Source organism: Myxocyprinus asiaticus, chromosome 8 (genome assembly GCF_019703515.2).
Source record: "Myxocyprinus asiaticus isolate MX2 ecotype Aquarium Trade chromosome 8, UBuf_Myxa_2, whole genome shotgun sequence".
Taxonomy (NCBI): Eukaryota; Metazoa; Chordata; class Actinopteri; order Cypriniformes; family Catostomidae; genus Myxocyprinus; species Myxocyprinus asiaticus.
In genome coordinates, this window is record NC_059351.1 from 52,790,106 (window position 1) to 52,801,406 (window position 11,301).

The 11,301-nt window shown below is 42.2% G+C and overlaps 1 protein-coding gene across 2 annotated transcripts in view; it reads right to left on the reverse strand.

The window, feature by feature from the left end:
- Positions 1-11,301, reverse strand: part of LOC127444675 (B-cell receptor CD22-like) — a 95,464-nt gene that overhangs the window by 20,744 nt on the left and 63,419 nt on the right. The window lies entirely within an intron of this gene.

Here is an 11,301-nt window from a genome sequence, read left to right on the forward strand (position 1 = left end):
CTGCGACCATGGCCACGTTGCGATTGCGGCTTTCCTTCCTCAGAGGGAAAGCCACTCCAGCCGCTCCCTGCCCCGGTTCTTCTGCCCGTGGGCACATGACTGCGACGTTTAGTGCTGGGGGTGATGTGGGGACTTCAACGGGAGTAAATGTGCCAGGTGAATCCCCACGGACCTTCCACTCTCCAGCACACTTGTGCACCCCGGTTGAGTTCTGGGATAAGTCAGGCGGCCCGCCTCACAGCGGGTTCGACCTCTCATTCGGTGATCAGGAGTAGGATGAGATCTCGATAGCAGCATCGGTGACCAGGCTGCTTCAGTCCGATGCGGAGCACTCGGCTGGGCCTCCGTCTTCAGGTGTGGTCACCCAGTCTGAGGCTGACACCAAGCTGATGGCCATGCTTTCCCGGGCTGCTGCGATTATCGGCCTAGAGTGGAATCCTCCGCCCCACCCTGAACCCTCGTGGCTTGAAGATTGTGTCCTGGGCTCAGAGCGCCACTCACAGCTGCGCCCCTCCCCTTTCCCTTTCTTCCCGGAAGTGCACGAGGAGCTCATGAGGTCGTGGCGGGCACCTTTCACTGCCTGGACCCGGTCTCTGAGCTCCTCCACTCTCACTACCCTCGATGGTGGGGCTGCCAGGGGGTACTCGGAGATTCCCCAGGTGGATAAAATGCTGCCACCTGGCGGAGCCATCCAAGACTCCCATCCAGGGCCTGTAGGTTTGCATCGTCACTGGCGACTAAGGCCTACAGTGCCGCTGGACAGGCCACCTCCTCCCTGCACGCCATGGCTCTCCTGCAAGTGCACCAAGCCAAGGTGCTGAGAGAACTGAAGAAGGGGTTCTACAGACCCTAATTCATCGTACCAAGGAAAGGCGGTGGGTTGTGGCCAATCCTGGACCTGTGAGTTCTGAACCAGGCCTTGCACTGACTCCCATTCAAGTTGCTGATGCGGAAACACATTTTAGCGAGCATCCGGCATCAGGATTGGTTCGCGGCGGTAGACCTGAAAGACACGTACTTCAATGTCTCGGTTTCTCCTCAGCACAGGCCCCTTCTTCAGTTTGCCCTCGAGGGCCGGGCGCACCAATACAAGGTCCTCCCCTTCAGTCATTTCCTGTCGCCTCGCGTCTTCATGGAAGTCGCAGAGGCAGCCCTTGCCCCGCCAAGGGAAGTGGGCATCCGCATCCTCAACTGTCTCGATGACTGGCTGGCTTTAGCTCACTCTCAAGACTTGTTGTGTGCACACAGGTACCTGGTGCTCAGGCACCTCAGCCGGTTGGGGCTTCGGGTCAACTGGGGAAAGAGCAGCTCTCCCCAGTAAAGAACATCTCTTTTCTCGGGTTGGAGTTAGACTCAGTCTCTATGATGACGTGCCTCACGAGCGAGCGCAAGCAGTCAGTGCTTAGCTGCCTGAAGTTGTTCAGGCTGAGCACGGCAGTCCCACTGAAGCATTTTCAGAGGCTCCTGGGGCATATGGCATCCTCGACGGCGGTCATGCCGCTCGGGTCGATCCATATGAGACCGCTTTAGCACTGGCGTCATACTCGAGTCGTGAGATGGGCATGGCGCCACGGCACACATCACGTGGTCATCACGCCGATCTGCCGCTGCTTGTTCAGCCCTTGGTTAGGCCTTGCATTCCTGCGGGCAGGAGTCCCCTTAGTGCAAGTACCCCAGGCACCTTGTGGTTACGACAGATGCCTCCGAGCATGGCTGGACAGGGCCCCTCCCTGGCGAATTCCCCAGAGGAGGTTCTCCTCTCTCAGGGACAGGGCACCATCTGGCACCCACGACCAGATCTCTGTAATGTCCATGTCTGGCCCTGGCCACCTGTGGTGGTAGACACGATCACTCAGGCTAGGGCTCCCTCTACGAGGCACCTGTATGCCTTGCAGTGGTATCTGTTTGCTTAGTGGTGTTCTTCCTGACGCGAAGACCCCCAGAGATGTGCAGTCGGGTTGGTGCTTCCCTTCCTGCAGGAGAGGCTGGTGGGGCGGCTGTCCCCCCCCCACCTTGAGGGTGTACGTGGCTGCTGTGACGGCACACCACAATGCAGTTGACAGTAGGTCTCTCAGGAAGCACGACCTGATCATCAGGTTCCTTAGAGGTGCGAGGAGGCTGAGTCCTCCCGGACTGCGCCTCGTTCCCTCATGGGATCTCTCCGTGGTCCTGCGGAGCCTGCAGGGAGCCCTGTTTGAGCCCTGGAGTCAGTTGAGCTAAAGGCGGTCTCTTGAAGACTGCCCTCCTGACTGAGCTCATGTCCATCAAGAGGGTAGGGGACCTGCAGCCGACAAGTCTCGGTAAGGCTATGTGACATATTTCCACACAATTGCCTCCACTTTGGGCAGGGTGTGGTCTCTGCGGTGTCTTCCCCTTGGGAATGGACACCCCCCTACCCCCCCCTTCCGGATGCGGACACTTATGGCCCCCTGCTGAACGATTTCCATTCTTTTTTGGGAAGAAAACATAAGAGGCCATGGCTGGGGCGGCCTGTCCCCATTTTTTGGAGTCGACTTGTCCCCAAGGTGCGGGGGACCGTACAGCGCTCGTAGGAGCATTGGGGGAGGTTACGTGATGGCCAGGTGCACTGGCTACGAGGCACGCAATGGTTTGCCCGTTTCGCACCGCCAGTCCACGTAACACAGTTCAGCTAGTTGTGGAGTTTTGTATAGGCACAACGTTGAGTGAGTGACAGATAGGGAACGTCCTGGTTACTTTCGTAACCTCTGTTCCCTGATGGAGGGAACAAGACGTTGTGTCCCTCCTGCCACAACACTGAACTACCCACTGAAATGGCTGGGACCCTGTCTCGGCTCCTCAGCACAAAACCTGAATGAGTGGTTGCAAGCCAGCTCCTTTTATACCAGGGGAGTGACTTGCAAATTCCACTCACCAATTCCCATTTTCTTAAAGATCATTTACATTTATGCATTTGGCAGACACTTTTATCCAAAGCAACTTACAGTGCACTTATTACAGGGACAGTGCCCCCAGAGCAACCTGGAGTTAAGTGCCTTGCTCAAGGACACAATGGTGGTGACTGTGGGGATCAAACCAGCAACCGTCTTTAGCCCACTACACCACCACCACTCCATGGTGGATCATATGTGTTTGGGGCTCCCAAGGGCGACCCCTAGTGTCACTACGTTGACACAACATCTCGTTCCCTCCATCAGGGAATGGAAGTTACGAAAGTAACCAGGATGTTACTTATAAAATACTTATAAAACTGAAAATATAGCTTATACCCAACATATTTCTAACATTCAGCTTTTAAAGAACATACATGGGGCCATTACGTTGAATTATAAAGACTCCCAGAGTCAAAAATATACTATAAATTTTATAAAATGGGGCAGGTGCCATTTTGGCCCATTCACTTACATAGAACCACCGCTGCTAAGTCTGATACTACTTTTGTCTTTGTTGTAAATTTTAGTAGTTTCTTTGGAACTACTGGACTATTTGATTAAGAAATAAATGCTAATGAAGCTTAAAATGTTTATACATGAGTCGAGTAATATATAAGTGGTTAAACACATACCTGAATACACAGGATAAACAAAGAGACGTGACAAGGTAATAAACTTGTCAGTGTCTCTCGCAGGAAATTCATGCGCCACTAACACAAACACGAGCAGTGCCCCCTGATACTTACTGACAGGTAAGCACAACATAAAACTCATGTGGTTCGGTTGACCAAAAAGGCTGGGAACCCTTGATATAGGCCTATATTTAAACAGAGTTTAGATGGCATTTATCATGTTGTACCCTGAGACACTGCACACTGATTAACATGTCATGTCAACTGGCAAGTTACAGAGACCATTTTCCCTCTGGTAACCAGAATACAATGAGAATGGATTCAGCACACCAGAATTAACCTTCTACCAGCTCCGAGACAGATGCAGACTATGAGAATGTCCCCACCACCACTACAACGTCATACCTTCCCAAAACATACAACATTTTACCACTTTTTACCATTGCAATGCCACAGAATAATTACATGCCGGCAGATATACAAGTGCACTCAGAATTTTATTTCAGATTCGACTTGACCATTGTGATGTCATGATATCAGCCTTAAATATTAATATTAGGAACATATTTGTGTTTAATGTGCCATTTTATATGTCAAGTTTTTTATAGCACATTGTTTCAAAGCAGTTTTACAAAAAAAAAAAAAAAAGCCAATCACCTGGTGCGCTTTCTTTGTTCTTCAATATTTTTCAAAAGCATATCTTTGTGAATTAATGTAGAGATTAAGTAATTTGTAGTCATCAACAAGAACAAAGTCATCCTGTAATTAAAGTTATTCTGCCATACTGTTATATTATAACAAAAGACAGGAAAATGAGGGGCAAATAAACATCTCTGCAGCATATTCAACAGCAGAGTCTTGTGACAGAAACATTATATATTTCTCAGATGTTCATCGCTATCTCTAACAATATTTCATAGATATATATTTTCATTTATAAAAAAAATTAAAAACAAAATTCACTCTGCATTATAATGTTCCTGTCAATCATCCAGGGCTTCACCCACTACAACATCTTCATGTTGGGCTAAGCAGGGGGCAAAACTAAATATTATAACATTATATTTGTAATATTATGAAGCATTTCATTCTTACATTTCCTAAAGGAATTATTTTGCAAGGGACATTTGAGAGAAAAAAGTAGGTCTTATACACATAATGAGTAAACTGAAAGTAGAACCTCTCAGGTTACTGTAAACTATACATACAGCTCTGGGAAAAAAATAAGAGACCACTCCAAATGTTCAGTTTCTCTGGTTTTACTATATATAGGTATGTGTTTGAGTAAAATGAACATTTTTGTTTTATTCTATAAAGTACTGACAAAATATCTCCCAAAGTCCAAATAAAAATATTGTCATTTAGAGCATTTATTTGCAGGAAATGACAACTGGTCAAAATAATAAAAAAAGATGCAGTGTTTTCAGACCTCGAATAATGCGAAGAAAACAAGTTTAAACAACACAATACTAATGTTTTAACTTAGGAAGAGTTCAGAAATTAACATTTGGTGGAATAACCCTGATTTTCAATCACAGCATTTGTGCGTCTTGGCATTTTCTCTACCAGTCTTTCACATTGCTGTTGGGTGATTTATGCCACTACTGGCGCAAAAATTCAAGCAGCAATTCAGCAGACACTGGAATGGAATGGCATCCAAACATGTAGAGATGCTGATTTAAGAAACATTTGGAGTGGTCTCTTAATTTTTTCCAGAGCTGTATATTACCTCTCAAATAAAGAAAGAAAGAAAATGAAATCCCATGAGGAGGAATATTGTGTCACAATGAACAGGAAAATTGAGAGGGAAGCTGCACTTATCCTTCTGTTCTTGTACACAGTATAACTAATTTTGACATCACAGGTATTCTGCATGTCATCATGATGGCTGGGATGAGCAATCTTTGATGGAAAAGTGGGGGAAAAAAGACAAAATAGAGGAAAATAAACAAAAACTTAACATAAATATAGTTATGTCATGAAAACATGGATTCAGACTTGAAATTATTAAGTTCATACTTGAAATCATTAACAAGACTTCTCAACTCACCTGAGACTCCAATGTGTCATTATTTATTTTCATCCACCTGCTTCCCCTTAAATACAGATTTTAATGACCATTTAGTATAAGAACCAATTTCAAAGAAAAACCTGAAGGATAAAACTCAAACCGTTTAAGAGTGTTTCATCTGGAAAGCATCACAATCTCATTAACATCTGATAAACATCTTAAAAAGATCATACACTGATTGCACACATACATCACCCAGACGTCTATTTGATGTGTGTGTTTACATCTGGAAGATGTATTTTTTAGGTTGTTCGTTCATTTTCAATATGTCTATAAGACATTTCCTCTCGGATGTCAATAAGACCTTCAGTAGATGTCTTTGAGATGTTTATGATTTAGAGTGTTTGTAAATCTGATCTTTTTAAGATGTTTAGCAGATGTTAATTAGATTGTGATGCTTTCCAGATAAAAATATCTCAAATAGATGTCTCGGAGATGTATGTGTGCTATATTGGACACGTCTTACCAAATTAGCAACACCACGATAACAAATGCAACTCCACAAATCGCAGCTCCAATGGACATGTACACAACCGTCACATTTCCTACAAAAGAGACAAAAGGAAAGACAGAATACATACAAAAAGATTAGGGTTACTTCGCAAAAAGTGAGCAATTGCAGATCTGCAAACCTTATTCGTGGTGCCAAATAAGATTTGCAAAACAGTTACACAGATTTGTGATGCTTTTTTTAGCTGTAGCGCCTCCTAAAGTAAAATTGTATTATGTTTCGTTAAAGGTGCACTCAATAACTTTTTGCTCATGTCATCTTGGATTACAGTGATACCTAGTGGTGTGGATGCAGCATCATTCAAAATCAATAATTTTCAGTTACAGATGCCATTGTAGAAATTCACTATTCACAATCAGCCATGAGTGGTGGTGGCGTAGTGGACTAAAGCACTGAACTAGTAAGCAGAAGATTGTTGGTTCAATCTCCACAGCCACCACCATTGTGTCCTTGAGCAAGGCAGGTTGCTCCAGGGGGACTGTCCCTGTGATAAGGGCACTGTAAGTCGCTTTGGATAAAAGTGTCTGCCAAATGCATAAATGTAAATGATTAATCTAAGAGTGAAAGTGTCCAATAACAAGATGGTTACTGAGAATAAGCAAGTAGTATTCAGCTGGCCATGTGATTCCAAAATGGCAACCCCCATGAGAGCACCCCTGCCCCATGTAGAATAAAACAGCATTTATAAGGTTACTGATATGACTAGACTCATGATTTTATACATATGTTTCAAACTTACAATTAATATCTTTAGGGGTAAAACTTTTTTAATGGGGAAAAAATTACTGATTGCACCTTTAACCAATTAAAGACTCAACAAGCACACTCTAATGAAGGATACCTGTGATATTAAGAGACACTCCAGGTTCACAATCCATCTTCCATCGGGTTTATCAGTAATGAATCTGAAATAGTACTCATTTGCATCCTTCTGTGTCACATCATTCAGTCTGATGGTGCAGTTCTGCTGTTTATCTTCCAGATACTGAATCCTCTGACTGTATTCAGAGTCATCAGACAGATCTGGAAACTCTTCGTCTTGTTTTTTAACATCAGTTTTGGTCCAGAGCGCTTTCATGATCTTATATCCAGGAGGGTATTTATAAGTGCAGGACATTATCACTGATGATCCATTTAGTGCACAGATGTATTTAGACGTGTAACTCACACTCCAATCATCACTATAAACCCCTGAAACACAAAGTTCGCACTGAAACAATTAGCAGCAGCTTTTACAAATGCAGAACTTATTCTGATTGTCATCTTAAGTGCAAACATCGTGGACGGAGGGTGTTTACGCAATAAGATCACACAGAAAAAAGACAAGTTGCTTCTGAAAGTTTAACTCTGAAATTGAACCCATTCAGCTGAATTATTGACAAGTGACAGCCCACAGACATTTTGCATCAGTTCTTCTGATAGCACATTGTGCGAGCAACCTCAGAGACATGAGTTCTGATCACGTGGTAACAAAGAAGTAATCAAGTTCAGATAAAAAATGGTGAGCATGATTCAGAGGTTGCATTTTCACACTTAAAGGAATAGTTCACCCAAAAATGATTATTTGTTGACTGGAGTCGTGTGGATTATTTTGATGCACCCTAAATATGCATTTTGGACCATCACAAAATGGAGTACATTCACTTGCATTGTTTGAAGGAGGAGGCCTAAAATGAAATCCTGAAAATCTTAAATTCTGTTTTGATGAAGAAAGAAACTCAGATACATCTTGGATGGCCTGAGGGTGAGTAAATTATCAGCAAATTTTCATTTTTGGGTGAACTATTCCTTTAAATTAATTTTTTTCCTTCACTGATGATTTGGTTTGGGGTTGAGGTTTGGTTAAGGGGGTAGAGTTAATAAAATATACATTCCTGTTAACTTTATTTCATCATTCATGACTAAAAATACTAAAACTTGTTTTTGGTGCCAATTTTCACAGCAGCCATATCACCCTGTAGCTCAAGACTGGCTGCCCACTGAAGCTAAGCAGGGTTGAGCCTGGTCAGTACCTGGATGGGAGACCTCCTGGGGAAAACTCAGGTTGCTGCTGGAAGAGGTGTTAAGGAGACCAGTAAGTGGTGCTCACCCTGTGGTCTGTGTGGGTCCTAATGCCCCAGTATAGTGATGGGGACATTATACTGTAAAAAAAGACACTGTCCTTTGGATGAGACATTAAACTGAGGTCCTGACACTCTGTGGTAATTAAAAATCCTAGAGTACTTCTAAAGAGTAGGGTGGTGTAACCCTGGCTAAATTGGCCTTTCTCAATCATGGCCTCCTAATAATTCCATCCACTAATTGGCTCTATAACTCTACACTGGAGTGGTGGTGTAGTGGGGTAAAGCACATAACTGGTAATCAGAAGGTTGCCAGTTATGTGTCTTTGAGCAAGGCACTTAACTCCAGGTTGCTCCAGGGGGATTGTCCCTGTAATAAGTACACTGTAAGTCGCTTTGGATAAAAGCGTCTGCCAAATACATAAATGTAAATGTACTCTCTCCTCTCCATCAATAGCTGGTGTGTGGTGAGCATACTGGCACACTATGGCTGCTGTTGCATCATCCAGGGGGATGCTGCACACTGGTGGTGGTTGAGGAGAGTCCCCTGTTCACTGTGTAAAGTGCTTTGAGTGTCGTGTCAGAAAAGTGATATATAAATGTAATGTTCCTTCATTCACCTCAACAACACTTCCAGTTTCGGTCACTGGAAGCAGTGATTTGAATTTCAGAATGCACATTCCGATTCCAGCTGCAAAACTTTCAACCTACTTTTGCCAAAATCACAGTGTGATTATTGAAATATAACAGCTGAGAAAGAACTATGAGAACTGAACTGATATGCTGGAATAATAATGACCCAAATAAGAAATTAAAGGAATATTTCACCCAAAAATGATGATTCTCTCATCATTTACTCACCCTTATGCCATCCCAGATATGTATGACTTTCTTCTGGAGAACACAAATTTTGATTTTTTTGAAGAATATTTCAGATCTGTAGGTCCTTACAATGCAAGTGAATGGGTGCCAAAATTTTGATGCTCCAAAAAGCACATAAAGGCATCATACAAGTAATCCATACAACTCCAGTGGTTAAATCCATATCTTCAGAAATTATATGATATGTGTAATATGGGTAATTGGCTAATTAGATTTTTTATCTTTCATTTGACACAAATATTTATTTATTTATTTTTCTAAGCAGTGTGCATGTGTAGGCAAACTGCTGACTTGAGCCATCAAATAAACATCCCATATTTTGGTCGAAATGAAGACCTCCCATTTGGGATGTCCCATATTTAAGTGGCGAAACGCTCGAGGGGGACAATTTTTTGGGCAGGTCAATTTGAACCCAGCAAAAACACAATGTGTAAAATACAATAAATAAATAAAAAAATCAAATAAAAAAATCAAAACAAACAAATGGCAGTGCATGCAGTGAATCTTAGCATGTGACAAATCAATGCATGTATTCATGTTTTATACAGTGGTCTCTAAGACTCCAAATAAGCAATGTAAAATTACTAAATGGAGGATGTTTAAACAAGTTATTATTAATTCTTATAAGGTAAGCTATTAAAAATTCTATGTAATAAGCTATTAAATATACTGTGGATAGGGTTAATGTGTGAAAGTAATGAGTAAAAAATCATGCTTTTACCTTTCACCTTCATTCTAAGCCACTTCAAATGACAAAGTTAGCAGCCGCAATGGGGATTTTATCCTCTAGACTGTTGCTTATGTCAAACTTTTGCGTAAGATTAATTTTGACCTCTTATTTGTAGCAAGAAAGCAATTTAAAGAAGGAAATAATTTAAAATTACAATCTATAGTGATGCTTCTTGTTGACTGAATGATTTTCAATCAATTTATTGATTGTTTTTAAACATGGGGAATGTGACAACTAAAAATAAAATAAACCCTTAATTAATACTTTTGAAAAGGACACATTTATCAGTGTACCATTCTGAAAAAACACAGTTTGATACGTTTCTTTCTTATTGATAAAGCAGGACTGATGCTGTACAAAGACTGTTACCTTCTATTCAGTCAGTAAGCTTGTTTTCAGTCATGTCACTTGTTCTCTTATTTGCACTCTCTGTGTATGGCCATTTCCTCTGTAGTGAGAGATGAGAGCAGGGGTAGGCAACCAATGGCACGTGTGCCAGCATTGGCTCATGGAGGGGTAATCAATGGCGAGAGAGAAGACTATTTTATTTATATAAATTTCGCACCTGCATTCCAATCTACATCTTGATGTAGTCCTTCATGATCACGCAGCGTGTTTTCATGAGCTGAATGGCAGGCTAATCAAAAAGTTAAAATGTGACGAGACTGCAGTATACCCAACAGACTCGTGCAGCGCGTGCAAGCAATTCACGAATCACAAGCCGGCATCGCTTCACTTTCGGTTAATCACGCAAGTAAATGCGCCCACTTTGCTTCAGTAACGCTGCGCAGATGACAGCCTACATTCAGTGTTTCATTTGTTTCTTTTTGCTTTCAGAACAACACGTAATGTAATAAGGAAAACACCACTATTAATCCTTGAGATTTCCAACCCAGCATACAGATACACCCTCCTTAAACCATAGTCACACTCAGAATGACATGAAACGATTAAAAGAGAAAACATAAACCCACATCATGGGGTTCAAAAATCTTTTCAAGTCTATTCAAAATATAAATTAAACCAGGAAATAAAGTTTTAGGATTTTGCAGGTGCGATTCACCGAAAATAGCTAAAACGTTGATCGGCTTGTGATGCGTGAATGGCTTGCACATGCAGCGCGAGTCTCGTCACACTTTAATAGTGTTTAGTCTCCCATTCAGCTCATGAAAACATGCTGCGTGATCATCAGGAAGGATTACATCAAGATGTAGATTAGAATACAGGTGCGAAAAACATCATATGATAAAATAGACTGCTCCTCTTTCGCTGTTGCTTGCGTGCAGTGATTACCCCTCTGTGTGATTTTGAAAAATACACATTCATAATATAAGAAATATTTAAGATTCCACACAATTTCTTGATCAGTAATCAAATAAGAAAATTTGTGACATTAACTGTGTTAACTCATTTTGTACAAAAGTACAGGTTTTCTTTCATCAAAGCACTTTAGATGCTCTCTGAAAATTCACATGCAGGATCATGATTATATTACAATCATCG